The sequence below is a fragment of the Schistocerca piceifrons genome, chromosome X, assembly GCF_021461385.2.
Source record: "Schistocerca piceifrons isolate TAMUIC-IGC-003096 chromosome X, iqSchPice1.1, whole genome shotgun sequence".
In the NCBI taxonomy this organism is placed as follows: Eukaryota; Metazoa; Arthropoda; class Insecta; order Orthoptera; family Acrididae; genus Schistocerca; species Schistocerca piceifrons.
This window is the reverse complement of record NC_060149.1, coordinates 479,556,621-479,574,395: the sequence shown is the minus strand read 5'-3', so window position 1 is coordinate 479,574,395 and position 17,775 is coordinate 479,556,621.

The following is a 17,775-nucleotide window of genomic DNA, read 5'->3' as shown; positions in this document are numbered from 1 at the left end:
GCTCATCAGAACAACACTTGCTACATGCTATGTTTGAAATGAAAGAATATACCATAATAAAGTATTAATGACATCTAATACAGATCTGACACTCTACAGAACTTATTTGTTTTGTGATGACTGTCAGCTATCAAATGATACATATTGTAACGACTATTATAAGTCAGTAGAATTGATTTTTATTATTAAAAATACTTAGAATGTAGCAAATGAATTACAGGTAGTTGTGTCTTGCTTCATATGACTCACAAAAGTAATTGGGATTATGTGGGGAAAATTAAAACGAAGTTATGAACTCACAGTTTGGATTTGCTTTACATAATCCAGAAATTTCTTACATCGTAAATTATTCGAATAAATCTAGTCAGGAGCTTCTACTACAAAGTGAATTGATACCTTTTACGCAGTGGTTTCCGGAAAAAATGGTTATGGTGGTTCATTTGAGTGGAGTGTTAAAAGGTACACAACTCTTTCGCTAATAGTTTAATGTTTAAAAGGCTGTTTACGTCTGCTTTCACACGGACAATTTAACGTGATTATCCTTGCCTTGGATGTGCTCAGCTGTTTGATTAAAAATTATATTCCTATCTGGATTCCATACGAAAGACTGAGCAAGGTATTTTCTCTTTAATGCATTTCATTCATGTGTGTGAACAACTAATTTCAGAAGTGCTGTAATGAAGTATGTGGACACAAAAAAGAATAAGCTTCTTCAAAATAATGAAGAACAAATAATTTAAATGTGAATTTATTAATAACGCTTAGAAGCACAAGGGTTATATTTCTGATCCAGCTTGTATTTACACTTACTAAAACGAATAACTACAGTAGTGTGACGTGACAAGTTTGGTGCCAGAAGTTTTTAAAATGGCAACAACAGCGACTCGCATGTTAGAGAGCGAATAGAGTATGCAAATGTCAGCCTCACTGTTGACTATTCGAGCAGTCGAGGCTTCAAATAGTAACTTAAAGTATGCCAACGATGTATACCAACATCGCTGTCCAAGGCGTCTCCAGATACATCCCTACCCTGCAGTTTCATTGACTGGAATAGAATTGTCTTCAGTGATGACAGCCGCTTGAGCCCCGACACCAGCGAAGACGTGTCTGGATACTTCGCGGACAGCTGTGAGATGCAAACGTGAGTGTCGCCCTCCATACACCCAACAACTAGGAGTGAAGGTCAGGTGTGCCATTCCTTTTCATGGAAGGACTACTTTTGTTTTCATCCGCAGCACCCTTGCTGCACAGCGGTACGTCGGTGATACTCTGCACCCCATTTTGTTGCCCTTCACGCCAAGCCATTCTGGAGTAACATTTCAGCAAGATAATGCCCACACGCACACGGCGAGAGTTTCTATTGCTTGCCCTCGTGCTTGCTAGAACCTACCTTAACCAGCAAGGTCGCTGGGTCTCTCCTCAGTTCAGAACGTTTGGAGTATTATGGGCAGCATACTCCAAGCAGCTCGGGATTCTAACGATCTAACGCGCCAAGCCATTCTGGAGTAACATTTCAGCAAGATAATGCCCACACGCACACGGCGAGAGTTTCTATTGCTTGCCCTCGTGCTTGCTAAAACCTACCTTAACCAGCAAGGTCGCTGGGTCTCTCCTCAGTTCAGAACGTTTGGAGTATTATGGGCAGCATACTCCAAGCAGCTCGGGATTCTAACGATCTAACGCGCTAGTTGGACAGAATTTAGCATGATATCCTTCAGGAGGACATCCAACAGTTCTTTCATTCGATGTCAAGCCACGTAATTGCTTGCATGAGGACGAAAGGTGGATTAACGAGTTATTGACTTGCCCAATTTCTGAAGCTGTTTCTCGCGAATAAATAATCCAATTTTTCTGAAATTGAAATCATTTGTCTGTCTGTGCATGTACATCACATCTACCGATTTCCGTCCCATTCGAATAAATCCTTCGTGGTACTTCGTTTTTTTTTCCTTTTTTTCTCAAAGTGTATTAACCAAGTGTACAAAAAATTCACCTGACAGTTCAATACATGGGTTTGAAAATCCTAGCGCAGCTAGCAACATTTGCACCAGATCAGTATAAGTAGATACAGAACAGGGAATCAAACCATAGATAAATACACAGTACAGACAAACAATTACACATAACCATGAAAGGTAGAGATGCATGTTCTAATAAGCATATTTATTTATTAAATTTCTTATACTTCGTAGCGCTATTTTTGGAACTACTGTATGAAAATTGCATTCTGAACGTGACCAAAATATTAGTTAGATTTTCTGAGAACTATTTCTTAGCAATCAACGTATCTTTCTGCATTCCTGGATATCAAAAATTTATGTATGTAATTTCTGTACACCTACTGCTTTCAGGTTTATTCAAAGAATTTCCTAGCTTGTAGCGTGTACATTCTGTATGTTGTACACACTTCTGGTCTCTGTAAGGTAGATGAGGCAGGCTGAAACTAGTAAGTCGTCATCCTTTAATGGCTAAGTCTAGCTGATTAATAAAGTATTACCTGCAGTTATTCCTTTAGTAGTAGAATACAATGTCTGCATTAGATTTAGACTTATGTACAAAACAAATCAGACAAACAGCAACTATTAATTAAAACAATGTAGGTTTTACAAACAAAAAGTACAAGGAATGCGGGAAATCCAAAAATCGGCAACCCACATGCATTTCTCTGATGATGTAACTTTTAAATTAGTTGCCTGTCTTTTACTTTCATAAAATAACACTTATTTTCTCTTCCGAATGATTTACATATCTCTGTTCATCAGCGAAGAAACTCTGGTAATTTACTACTGTTCCGTTTAAAGGCGAAAATTCTTACCACTGAGTCCATAAATAACCACAGTCCATGGGCTTGTACAATTTTTGTTAGCACTTGTTCTACAAATATTATCACATTTTTCGCGATTCCATTACAACTTTAAATATTCTGACTCGTTACAGTCAGATGACAAAGTATTTTTATGACTATTGAAAATCCGTCTTAATTTTCTAATTAAAAGAAGTCTTAGTCATAATGTAAAAACAGAATTCTAACTAGTCGTGCTGTACTTTACATAATATGAAATATTGATTACGGGGTAACTCAGAACAATGAAACTTAAATGAAAACCTTCGTAGTTGGAATCTGCAACACACTCACTTCAAGAATATATTAATTTGTAAATAATACACCGAGTCAAACTACGAATTCTGTTACAGGCTGTTTTGCACGTTATAAAACAAAGTGAATCATTTTCGCATTGGTATAAAGTAGCTAGTCGTCAAAGAAATTTTATTGGTATTATTTTGATATATGCAGAGCAATAATGTAATTCAGTTTATCTGTGGATTAGTTTTATTTATACCTATTCAAAATAATAAAGCAAAACTATTCCGCAGATAAAGCTGCAAATTGGTTGATAATCGTGTTGTGTGTGTTTTGTGTAAATGGATAAACTGAAATACAGTGACGGAAAAAGATTCTGTTTTTGTTATTCCTAACAGAAATTCAAACTTGGTGTAGCCGTAGAAGAGGCTGTTATATAATTGTCAACAGTTAAGAAATAAGCGGCTGAACTCAAACGTATTGTACTTCTATTGTAGAAAATCCATGTGAAGGGTGTCTCAAAACTGCAATCACAAACGAAAACCTCGATACAACGCACAACATAGCAATGTAAAATCAATTGTTAAAGGTGTCTTAAATAACTGAAGCCATTTCCGTATCATAAGGGACAATCAGTTAATTTTACATGGATAATGCACTATGCAAAGGTTTTTTATAGTAGAGTGATGTATTTGTTGAACGACGATCAAAAGCTAATCACAAAACAAATTTCTCAGCAAAATCTGGACCATTTTAAAATTAATGCAACTGATTTAGATCCCCCAATTATTACTGTATGTAGAACCTGATGATACCACCTAAACGAGAAATAAAACAGTAATCAAGGCAGTGAGTGTCAATTGGCCCTCCACTAAAACAAGAGAAGTCCATTTTATCTGTCAGTACGGTTATGGTTAGAGCTCTGTGGAATGGAAAAAAAGGATTACTTTCACGAACGTAAAATGACAACTAGCGAATACTGCAAGGCTCCCGAACCAACAGCATGAAAAGAAATCGCGAGAAATAAACTGGAAAAAATATAAATAAATACAAATTTTAAAAAGTTAAGTTTTATCGTGACACAGCACCTCAGGCCGTAAGCGCTTTGGATAGGAGAAAAATAAGGTTGTTGAAGTATAGGATGCAGGAACGACTGCCCCATTTATTTGATATAACACGCAACTATGCGCAGATCTAAAGGAATTTGTGGCTTGCAAAGGTTTTAGGTACAATAAAGATGCTATGGCAGTCATAGATGGGTATTTCGCACATCCCCAAGAATCACAAGTTAGGGATGTACTATACTCACTGTAAAAATTGATAAAAAGTAAACTGATAGAATAGGGAACTAAGACCAGATTCACGGGTATTTGTGACCTGGAAGAAAATGGTCTCCCAATGTCAGTCTCATAATGTGTCACTATTTCCCCATAGAAGTTTTGGCCACAGTGCCGCGACCGTCGCCTGCCATCGTTGGCCGTCTACCAGCTGGCGTAGGCTCCAAGATGTGTAGATATGTGCTCAAAAGACACATATTTATGTCGTATCGTGTTGCTAAGTGATGTGACCCCCTATAGTCCGAATCGGGTGTGGAAACTGAACAATACGCAGTTCACCATTTTGATGAATCTGTGGATATTGGCTACACTGATAATCTCTTATGTTACAGTAGCATAAACTTTAGCCTGGAATTAATCAGTTCATTAAATAATTGTTGTGTCTGGAATGTCTGCCAGCGATGATCAGCCCCCCCCCCCCCCCCCTTTGATGCACCGTCTTAGACCGCAGTACTTTCCCTCCAGTCTCCATCGTCTGCTGCATTTCCAGCACCGACCGAACACTATGGACACTATGCGAAACCTCTTCCCCCCTTCATCGTTCTTTCCGGATGGCAAGTTTAGAAGGTTATTAAATTACCTACTTGAATGTTGACCTCTTATACGTAAAACTGTTGCTTCCCATCACTTCGCATTCTTTTATATTCCTCACGAAAGGTCATAAACGAGAAGTAATCATTGAGTTATTATTATCACCTCGAAAAAATCAAGCAGCGACCATGATTTTAATGCTTATTTTAGTCCTTCTCTACATATTCACCTTTGAATGCGATGTTTCCCCAAAGATGGAAACTTGGCGGAGATGTTAATTGTATAAATCTGCATTTTGGCTGTCCAGGAAATATTACACAGCTTCGGCGTTGTTTAGAAAAAAAGAAAACACAGCAAAATCCTGATGATCTTTGGGTCTTTTACGGAGGTGGTGAACCCACGTGCTTAGGTGGCCAGAGAAGTCAACTAGATTAGCTTTATACAGCTGCAATATTTCCGCTGCAGGTGGCCCTGCGGGATATTTGAATGGTTGTGAGCAGTCGCGGAACACAGTAGGCGGTAAGTTTTGTCATGTTAAAAGTATCGTACAATTGGTTGGAAACTGATTCTTGAATGATTTGCAGTTCTTCTGCTATTTCTTCTATTGTGAATCACTATTCTTCGAGCACCAGGGTTTCTTATCTTCTCTTGTGATGCGCAGTTCATCACAGAGAGATGGTCTCCAACTTCGTGCTTCGTCATGGGGACTTGTTTGACCACACCGGAAGTGTCTGCGCCACGTAAACTCATACTCTTTTCTAAAACACGTCGATAATGTTACTTTCATTCAGTAGTATCTAAAAACCTAAACGTACGATAAGGCAGCCATGTGCGAAATCTGACAAATCTTATTGAAAGTATAGAACATAGGCACGACGTAACTGAAATATTAAAACGAAATATAAAAATATACATAATTTGTCCTACAACTGTTGAAATGTACAAACTAGAGTTTTCTGTGACAAGAAAACTCAAGGAATTCAATATGGATAACATGACATGAGACTCCGAACAAAGAGTTTTGGCAGTTCTGAAAATATTGAATCAAGATACAGTGACAACATGGCGTTTAGGTGCTATGTGCTACGAAAGAAATGTAACTGACTACCGATTAAGTAGGAGAAAATTTGAAAATTTTCCTAATCGTGCATAACGGCAGGAACTAGTAACAAGATTACAGAAGTGTAGCACAACTTCTCTCCTTCGATTAAACCGGCTAGGAAATCAAGAAGTAATATTAATGGATGAGATACTTGCAGCAAAACCGAATCAGGTATGATTATGACAAATGTTCTTATAGAACTGAAAACACTAGCATCTGAAAAATTACAAAGACGCCAGGACACAGAAGAAACACATTTTACGCAACCCCTGTGTTCCAATAACGACAAATTTGTCACTTCTGTAGTTTTTAGCCAAATACATTCTTTACAACATTATTATTTGCCTAAAAGAAAGGAATCGCTGCCCTCTTTTTCTCTTCAAGGGCTGTTGTGTTTCTTTTCGAAAGAGATTCTTGTACATTTAAAAAATGTACCATTTCTCTGAAATTAATCAAAGTGACTATTTTGATTTTTGTCCAGATCTCAATCAAATATAAGTTGCACGACCTGTAGGGTGGTAGTAATTACTAGAACTGTGTACGGATGTGACTTCCTCTCTCTCTCTCTCTCTCTCTCTCTCTCTCTCTGAGTGTGTGTGTGTGTGTGTGTGTTTGTATGTTTGTGAATTCGTCACGCTGATGCAGCACTTACAAATTCAGTGTCACCAGACACATAATTGCTAATTCAACGATAGCATTATTGTTGCTATCGTCAAGTCATATCCAGAAATAAGAGAAGAAAAAAGTTAAAGTGTTTTGTACGTAAGATGCTGTCAGAAGCTTCAAGGCTAAAGTAGCACAGTGATGTTTGCATACGTGACAGCTAAATTCATGTGTGCGTCAAGAGGTATGAGAAAATGAACGAAGTATGGAGTTCCCCTGCAGATACAAGCAAAGAAGACAAGTTAAGAGAAACTCCAGAGATTTCTGTGGCTACCTGGTTCGTGCGTATCCTATGGCCTCACTGCTGACAAAACGAAATGTATAGAAATAAGTAAATAAATAATTATTAGACTATCAAAGAATATAGTCTCCACTGTTCACTCCAGTAACCACTCCCAGAAGAGTAACGACAAGGTATTCATGGAAAAATGTAATGATAATGCAGAATTGAAGGTGATGAGCTTTACGAAGAGCGATGACCTTCAGAAATGGCGAACAGAATTAAAAAGTAAGCTAGCAATTTTCTTCATTGCAGCTCATTCCATTACTAAAGTAATTAATGCGAATTCCATCTTGTGTTCTTCGTTGATTTACTTCATATCAGAATGTGCGGCGCGGGTTATAAGAAGCGACATGGGATGGACTTGTAACATTCAGAAAATAGAATATCTAATTGTCAAAGCATTTCTGTAGTATTCAGTGCGATAAAATTTCGTAATAACTCCAGTGCAATAGCCAAGCACACTGAAAACGTAAGTAATTTTATTTAGGTGACGAAAATCATGGGATACTTCCTAGTATGAACCTTGACTTCCTTTTGCCCGGCTTAGTGCAGCACCTCGATGTGGCATGAACTCGACAAGTCGTTGGAAGGCCCCCTCAGAAATACTGAGTCATGCTGTCTTTATAGCCGTCCATAATTGCGAAAGCGTTGCCGGTGCAGGACCTTGTGCAGGAACTGTCCTCTCGATTATGTCCCATAAATATCCAATGGGATTCAAGTCGGGATATCTGGTGACCAAATCATTCACTCAAATTGTCCAGAATGTTCTTCAAACCAATAGTGAACAATTGTGGACCAGTGACATGACGCATTGTCATCCATAAAAATTCCATTACTGTTTAGGAACATGAATTCCATAAATGGCGGAAAATGGTCTCCAGGTTGTTGAACATAACCGACGACCCAGTCCAGTCCTAGTGAACACATCCCATACCAGTATGTAGTCACCACCAGCTAGCATAAAGGCTTGTTGACAACTTGGGCCAATGGCTTCGTAGGGTCTGCGCCACACTCGAACCCTACCATCAGCTCCTACCAACTGAAATCAGGGCCCATCTGACCAGGCCACGGTTTCCCTGTCCTCTAATGTCCAGCCGATATGGTTATGAGACCAGGAGAGGCAATGCACGCGATGTCGTGCTGTTAGCAGAGGCACTCGCGTCGGTTGTCTGCTGCCATAGCCCATTAACGCCAAATTTCATCGCACTGTGCTAACGGATACGTTCGTCATATATCCCCCATTGATTCTGTGATTATTTTAAGGAGTGTTGCTTGTCTGTTAGAACTGACAACTATACGAATGCGCTGCTGCTCTCGGTCGTTAAGTGAAGGATGTCGGCTACTGCGTTCTCGTCGGTGAGAGCTAATGCCTGAAATGTGGTATTCTCGGCACGCTCTTGACACTTTGGATCTCCGAATATTGAATTCCTTAACGATTTCTGAAATAGAACGTCCCATGCAGCTATCTCCAACTACCATCCCACGTTTCAGTCTGTTAAATCCCGTTGTGCGGCCATAATTACGTCGGAAACATTTTCATATGAACCACCTGAGTACAAATGTCACAGTTTCGATTTTGCATTACTATTTATACCTTGTGTACGCGATACTACCGCCATCTCTATATGTGCACATCGCTATCCCTTAATTTTTATCACCTCAGTGTAAATATCTGCCTTGCCACTGACTAGCATTACTCTTGGCTAAAGAAAAATTTGTCTTGTAGAATTCTTTTTCTAAACAAAGTGATTCAAACATCATGGTAGTACCATATAACAAATGCTAAACTGATGTGAAGTGTACTATATGCTTCGATATGAAAGTGATTTACATTTCACTGCAACCATACAAAATAGGTGGATATTGCGCCAGATACAATCCTATATATAAAGATAGATTACGAAGGTAGGTCTTATTTATATTTCACATTAGGTTGTTGCATTTTTTATGAAAAGATCGAGTTATGCTTCACGTAAGAAGCAGAAATGTCTATCAGCACGTGTCGAAATTCTACAGCTGTAGGAACGTGACCTATCTACACATATCAAAAAAAGCTTTGAATCACATCGGTTCCGAGAGTTCCAGAACCGGTTCGGAACACTGGAACAGAGATCAACATAAACATCATTTCCGCCCTTTTCATTCCTCATGTAAATTACACATTGCATCTTGTAACACCATACAGCGAGACCTTCAGAGGTGGCGGTCCAGATTGCTGTACACAACGGTACCTCTAATAACCAGTAGCACGTCCTCTAGTATTGATGCATGCTTGTATTCGTCGTGGCATACTACCCGCAAGTTCATCAAGGCGAATCGGCGTAGATCCCTCAGAGTGGTTGGTAGGTCACGTCGTACATAAACAGCCCTTTTCAATCCATGCCAGGCATGTTCGGTAGGATTCATGTCTGAAGAGCATACTGGCCACTCTAGTCGAGCGATGTCGGTATCCTGAAGGAAGCAATTCACATGATGTGCACGATGGGGGCGTGAATTGTCGTCCATGAAGACGAATGCCTCGCCAATATGCTTCCGATATGGTTGCACTATCGGTCGGAGGATGGCATTCACGTATCGTACAGCCGTTACGGCGCCTTCCATCACCACCAGTGACGTACGTCGGCCACACATAATGCCACCCCAAAACAGCGGGGAACCTCCGCCTGACTGCACTCTCTGGACAGTGTGTCTGAGGCGTTGAGTCTGACCAGGTCGCCTCCAAACACGTCCCCGACGATTGTCTGGTTGAAGGCATATGTGACACTCATCGGTGAAGAGAACGTGATGACAATTTTGAGCGGTCCATTCGGCATGTTGTTGGGTCCATCTGTACCGCGCTACATGGTGTCGTGGTTGCAAAGAGGGACCCCGCCATGGACGTCGGAAGTGAAGTTGCGCATCATGCAGCCCATTGCGCACAGTTTGAGTCGTAACACGACTCCCTGTCGCTGCAAGAAAAGCATTATTCAACACGGTAGCGTTGCTGTCAGGGTTTCTCCGAGCCATAATACAAAGGTAGCGGTCATCCACTGCAGTAGTAGTAGCCTTTGGGCCGCCTTAGTGTGAGGCATACCATCGACACCCACGCCCGGGTTCCCGGGTTCGATTCCCGGCGGGGTCAGGGGTTTTCTCTGCCTCGTGATGACTGGGTGTAGTGTGCTGTCCTTAGGTTAGTTAGGTTTAAGTAGTTCTAAGTTCTAGGGGACTGATGACCATAGATGTTAAGTCCCATAGTGCTCAGAGCCAGAGCCATATCATCGACAGTTCCTGTCTCTCTGTATCTCTTCCATGTCCGAAAGACATCTCCTTTGTTCACTCTGAGACGCCTGGACATTTTTCCTATTGAGAACCCTTCCTGGCACAAAGTAACAATGCGAACGCGATCTAACCGCGGTATTGACCGTCTAGGCATGGTTGAACTATAGCCGTGTACCTCCATCCTGGTGGAATGACTGGAACTGATCGGCTGTCGAACCCCTCCGTCTAATAGGCACTGCTCATGCATAGTTGTTTACATCTCTGGGCGGGTTTAGTGACATCTCTGAACAGACAAAGGGACTGTGTCTGTGATACAATATCCACAGTCAACGTCTATCTTCAGGAGTCCTGGGGACTGGAACTCGGTAAAACTTTTTTGATGTGTTTATATTGCGCCTTGTTGTTCCGTGCTATTTCTTCTCGCATTGGTGAGAATCACACGACTGTAAGATGAATGTGAGTATCGATAGGTTGAGAAAGGCCATACTCAACAGGATTCAGGATCTTAGCGGTCCCACTCGACTAGTTCCCGAGACAACAGAAACATTGTTTGCACGGCTGTGCAGGATCGTGGCGATACGTCACGTACCTTGGGTCAAGAAATGCGCTGCTCTATAGTAAGACAAGTATCCACACAGAGCGTATGACAGCATACTGAGCACAACGAACGGTTAGCAAGACTATCATTCTTGTGGCTTCCGCTGACAGAAGTGCAGAGAGAGGCACGCCGACTGTGGTGTGCACAACACTGGAGATGGGGGTCTCGCCACGGCGTATTTTCATACGAGTCCTGGTTCTGCATACAGCATCAACATGTGCGTAGTCGTGTGTGAGGGCTCGGTGGAGAACGAACGTTGTCACATTACAGTCATATGGGTCCAGCACCTACCGTGATGGCATGGCGTACCACTGAGTGCACAACAATAGAACGTCTAGCCTGTAATTTGGACAGAAGGAATAATGTTTCTAACGTGTTAATGCCGTTGACTATGCCCTATCTTTCGACGTATCCCTAATGTTATACTTTATCAAGATAATGCAAGACCATGTTTCAACCAGTGGCTCCCTGAACTTCCTCGATACAAAGGGTGTTCGACTTTTATTCTAACCAGCAAGTTCTGCAGATCCGTCACCCATTGAAGACATCTGGTCGAGCTGTATTCTGCTATAAATTTGAAACAGTGTGGAACCGTGTACCAGGATCTGTCATCCAAGCTCAGTTAGACTCGATCCCCAGAGAGCAGAGAGGTAAGAGTCATCGTTGCTAGTAGAGGTGGCAGTTCGCTGTACTAAATTTTGCAACACGCATACGCATAAATCACCTACAAATTTAATCATAAAAGGGGCAATCAAAAAGTTTCCGTTAGAAGGCCATATAATTCAGAATCGGTATGCCAATCAGGCAAAATTGCCATGAGCACTGAAGCAATCATGCCACTGACGAATAACGTTGAAGACATGCGTTTGGTAAAACACTATGCTCTGCTACAAGAAGAAGTCCGTACCTGTCTGCTGCACATCCGACAGCATGCGTCGAAACTTCAAGGCCTCTTTTCAGTGATCGAATGCGTGATAATCACATGTGTAGAGATGAGAACTATAGGGCGGGTCCTCGACTGTCTCCCACTTTTGTTGGTGTAACTTCTGCATCATGCCATTCGCAATATGGGGCCTTGCGCTGTCATGAAGCAGCAGCGCCATTCCACAACGGTGGTTTTCGACAGACACATTGCCCATCACGTTCTTCATCTTCCGATGAATGTGTGCGGCTGTTTGTAATTTAGCAGCCAAGGAAAGAATAACGGCCTTGTTGTCCTGTTCGGATACATTTAATAATAACGTCACCATAGTTCACGTTTACATATTGCCGCACGCATGTCGGAAAGACAGGAATGCCACAGTAATCTCTTGACTGCATGTCGGTGCTGATACACCCGCATCAGAGACGCGCTACGTTGCATATACATCGATCAACCTACCCGGTACGTCCACATTAGGCACTCATAACATCGGCGACTCGTCGTGACATGGAAGCAATGAGGTCTTGGTAGGTCGCTGGAGGGAGCTGGCTCCACATTTGCACACACAAGTCAGCTAATTGCCGTAAATTCCGGGGACGGGGGCGAAGAACTCTGACGAATCGTTCAGTCAGATTCCAGATGTGTTCGATCGGTTCAGATCCTGGAGACTGAGGGGGGGGGGGGGAGGGGGGGTAGCACTGGAAAGCACCACTGTGTTTCTCGAACCACTCCATCAAAATTCCGAGGTTGTGACATGGCGCATTATCTCGCTGAAAAATTTCACTTCCGCTGGGAAACACGATCGTCATGAATGGATGTACGTGGTCTGCAACCAGTGTACGATACTGCTTGGCCGCCATGGTGCCTTGCACGAGCTCCACTGGTCCCATGGATGCCCACATGAATGTTCCCCAGAGCATAACGGAGCCCCCGCGAGCTTCTCTTCGTCTTGCCATACAGGTATCAAGGAACTGTTCCCTTGTAAGACGATGAATTCGTGCATCGGAATGACGAAGAAAGAATCGGGATTCATCAGACCATACAATGCTCTGCCACTGCGCCAACTTTCACTGCCGATGGTCACGTGCCCATTTCAGCCGTGGTTGCTGGTTTCGTGGCGTTGACATTGGCATGTGCATGGGTGGTCGGCTACGGTGGCCCATCGTTAGGAGTGTTCGGTGCATTGTGTGTTCAGAAACACTTGCACTCTGTCCAACATTAAAGTCTGATGTTAGTTCTGTCACAGTTTGCCGCCTGTTCTGTTTTACCAGTCTGCCCAGCCTACAACGTCCGACATCTGTGATGAGGGATGGCCGCCCGACCCCACGACGTCTGGACGTGGTTTCACCTTGGTTTCGCTACGTGTTTAAGACACTCACCACGGCACTCATCGAACACTTGAAAAGTTGTGCAGATTCCGAAATGCTCATAACGAGCCTCCGGACCGTCACAGTCTGTCCTCGGTGATAGTCAGATAGATTGCGCACCTTCCCCATTCTACACACGGGGAGCACGCTCACTGATGCTACATGCATGTGTCTGACTAGCAGTCATTCCTCGCCAGGTAACGCTGCTATCGCCTGGACGGGTGTATATCGGTAGTAGTTCGGTGGTCATAATGTCCTAGCTGATCAGTGTACGCTGCAACAACGACCTCAAACGGAAACTTTTCGATTGCCCGTTATATATTGTTCCTACACTATTGAATACGTACAATGAGTAAAATTTCGATGTATTCTGTCCTTCATGGCGTTGTATTTTTAATGGCCAGCAGATTTTTGGAGGTAAATGCTGGTGAATAGCTACTGCGTAATCGGAAAGCTGTCTTTAACGTTAATTTTCTTTGAGTACACACGCGGTGCAGGTACCGAGGGTTTCCCATGAGGCATGGTCTACAAGTTAAAGAATTAAGGAATCTTATTTTTCATGCTTAACAGCGATACGTAACAGAGAAGGAAAAACGTAATTCAATCACTAAATGTTTCTTTTCAGCCCAGCAACTGATATTTGATGAATTAGAATTCGAGATGATTTAGGAGCAGTTTCCTCGACTACTTATTAAACAACAATGGGTCTAGAGTAATTTCTGATATTCATGAAAGAAGTGATGGCAAAGTGAGGATCTGAAATCTCAGTGCCAAATAAACCATTAATACATTTAACCTGAACTTTTACTGTATTATCTGCCCACGGATCTTATTGGATTAAAGTAAACGTCATCCCCTCTAACAGAATTTTTTAAAAGCGCAGGAGGACTTACATCTGGTACAAATTGAATTCTGGTAATTTAGTAACAGCATAGACGCACTTTCTACTGCTGCAAACTGTACAGTAGTATAAAATCTTAGTTTAACGCAGCACAACATAGACCAAAAACCTCTAGGACCTGAGACACTAACGTCTCTACAGTAGCATTTCAAAGCTAATTTTAAAAATACTTGTTACTATCAACCGTCGTGAGCTATTATCCTTCTAAGTAGCGTGCTTCAAATAATCTAAACGAAAGAAGGCATTGACGCTTCCCGACGACTATGTTTGCATTAAGGAAATGGAGTAGTATCTGTGTTGAGAAATAAGCATCGTACTCTCTTTCGGGCAGTGCGACGCTGTAACAGCTTACGTTCACAGAAATGATAAGTTCGCAAAGGTACATGTATCACATTGGAACAACCGAAATAAAATGTTCAAACGTACCTACGTTCTGTATTTTAATTTAAAAAACCTACCTGTTACCAACTGTTCGTCTAAAATTGTGAGCCATATGTTTGTGACTATTACAGCGCCATCTATCACAAAGCGAAAAAAGTGGTCCAACTAAAACATTCATATTTCTTTACGTACTACACGAATATGTAATAAAAATGGGGGTTGCTTTTTAAAAAAACGCAGTTGATATCCGTTTGACCTGTGGCAGCGCCATCTAGAGGGCCAACCATAGCGCCGTCTGGTTTCCCCTTTCAAGCTAGACAAGTTTCGTTCTTTATAGTTTTTTCGTTTGACGCTTATTTCGTGAGATATTTGGCCCGGTCACGATCAATGGACCACCGTGTATACATTTATATAGCATTTCTCCTGATTTCGAAATGTAATTTGCTTACGAAGAAGAGAATAGCCAGGAATCCTGCGGTGTAATGGAATGAGAAGTGTCTAACTTAATCTCGAAATGCATGTCACAGCAATTTAAGTACAGATATGCTGTGTATGGCACTGTCTCCCACCATTAACGAATGTTCTGTTAAAACTACAGCTCTCCACGCCAGATATATCCCATACTGTTTTCCAAAATTTGTACTTACATATCACTACCATTTGAACAGTCCATCTCCTTAGTTATAAATCAGAGCTTAAAAACCAGGTTCTTTTTAACGGAGAAATATATAAACGTTTCTCCAGACGCTATGTACTCACACACATCCATTCGGATTAAGGAAAATCTAGCACTTTATCTGAACCCATAATCTAGTAGTTATCTCAAGAAGGTCTACGCAGTAGAACAGGCTGATGGTCCATTCCAACGTCAAGTAGTTTTTATATTCCTTATTCATCCATTCCGATTTCTCCTAATATTCACCATGCTCCTGACAATGACATATGGAATAATGTCTCTATAGTGCACAGACTTCACCTAATAAAGTACTGATATGTGATATCATCTTCCACCCAGTATATAACGCATACATTATGAAACCAAGAGCCTTCAACCGCCAATTCCGATTGCATCTCTTGTGTAATGCTTTATACTGGAGTAATATGATGCACAGCAATAGACAGCACTCAGATTTTCTTTCTCCCTGCAAAACACCCAAATATAGAATCTAGTTACCACTAGCTTAGTGGGTGTACAAGTCGCAAAGCACTTGTTTCTGGATCATATGCAACTTTATAGCACAGATCTTAACAATTATTTTCTGCTGGAAGACGAAATGAGGTTCTTCTTAACCCCGTGGAAGACTGCATACGATGACACGATGCTGGTATTGTTCGTCAGTTCCATGCTTCGACTCCATCACTGTGACAGTTGCCTTCTGGTTAACCCTGTCTTCGTTTCCTCTCCCTACCTCAGCGACACCTGTCGCTGTCGCTGGTAGACCTCCGCACAGTCCACCATGAGCCAATGAACCACCACAATCATTTACACTTCCACTTCCCCTGCCCCCACCATTACCTTCTGGAGTGCCTCCTCTGAGTTTCCCCCCTATTCTCCACATCCCCTCCTCACAGGCTCCTCCTCATCCATCTCCTTCCCTGCATTATATCCCCACCTGTATACTGCTCCTGCTCCAGCTCCTGCTCATGTTTCTGCTCCCACTCCTGCCAACACCACCCATCTGGACATCTTTCCCCCACTCCCCTTCTATGCTCGCTCCTCCTTTCCCTGCCTGAGTCATCATCTGACGCACCACAGTCGCAACCATAGAGCACTCACCTTCAGTTCCAAATGCCTCCACCTCATACAAGTGGCCAGCCTCCCATCACCTTCCTCTGCAACCATTCCCTCACTTCTCCTACCAGACCACCACAAAGAAACCTAAGTGCCCAAGCATCAACCTCGCCTCCAACTCTTGCACTTAGAAATCGCCACCCACCCCTCTTCCTTCTGATCCCTCCAAGGACACCACCCCTCCTCCCACATCCCCAGCCACCATCTTGCACACATTTGTCCTGCCCAATCCCAATCCCTAATTCCTCAATGCCCACACCCTCACCCTAGAAATATGCAATTATGTCCTGAGGGCCCCAATTGCTCAGCTTATTCCCGACAGAGACTCCATCCTTATCAAATACCCCTCTCCTTCATTCTACACTGACCTACTCCTTAAAATTCCCTGTGTCACCTTTGGCTCCGATGTGACTCTCACACCTTAACTTACCTCATCTTCTCCCCATCAGCCCCAACCCCCTCATCATCCTCCAAGCCTCACTGCCATGATCGTCAAGCTCAGCCCCATGGTCACAGAGGTGGAGGTATTGGCGGAACTGGATGCCCACCCCACCGTAGATATCAGCTCAGCCTGACGAATCTACACCGACACAGGCCCTACCTTTGTGTTTACAGAGTACACTTCCTCTATTGATCAACTCCTCACTCAGGGAGCCCTGATTTTTAACCATTCCCCTCCTTAATCCTACCACTGCCAATAATGCCTCCCATACAATGATCACCTCACCCAAAACTGCCAATCCCCCCTACCTGCCCCCACTGTAACGCTTCCCACTTCCTAAAATAGTGTTATAACCTCGTCTCTCCTCCTTCCTGCAACATCTGCAACGAATCCTATCGCACCTACTCCTACAAATGCAGGGCCAAATACCCTCCCACCAACTCTGAGCTTACCGTCCCCTTTCGCCCCATCAATAAGTCCGTTCACCCTACCAATTCCCTCTGCCCGCCCCCTGTGGCCAAAGATATCATCTGTTTCTTCACTATCGTCCTCCAGAACATACACCCCTTCCAACGCCCCCACACGCCCAAGCAGATCTCCTTGCTACCTGTTTTGTCTTCCATTTGAATACCTACACCACCTGTTCCCATAACCAGGCCCACTTCACCTTTATCCGCCTTGACACCATCGTTTAGGCTTCTTTCCTCCTCCCTCCACATTCTTCCTCCCTTCTCCACCCTGGTGCACCAACAGTATCGTCTCCTTTACCAAAACATATGCTATTTCCCTGCCAACAAATAACTCTTAAGGCATACCCTGTCCCAGCACCAGGTCGACTCTTTCATCTTTAATGAAACCTTCTTACAACCTCACCATGTTGTCCACACCCCTCCCTATCTCCTGCACTGCACCGAAAATCTCCTTCCCCTATCACAAGCAGGTGTCGCTATTTGCCACCTCAAGTGTATTTCTGTGTGGCCACAAGCCCGCTCACCCTGCTGGATGAGCCTACTGAACGCGTCATCCTCAGCATCTTTTTCCCTCTGTTGCTGTTGCCTGTGCCACAATCTATGTCCATTCCCGCGGCTCCCCTCCCCTACAACTTCATCTCCCATG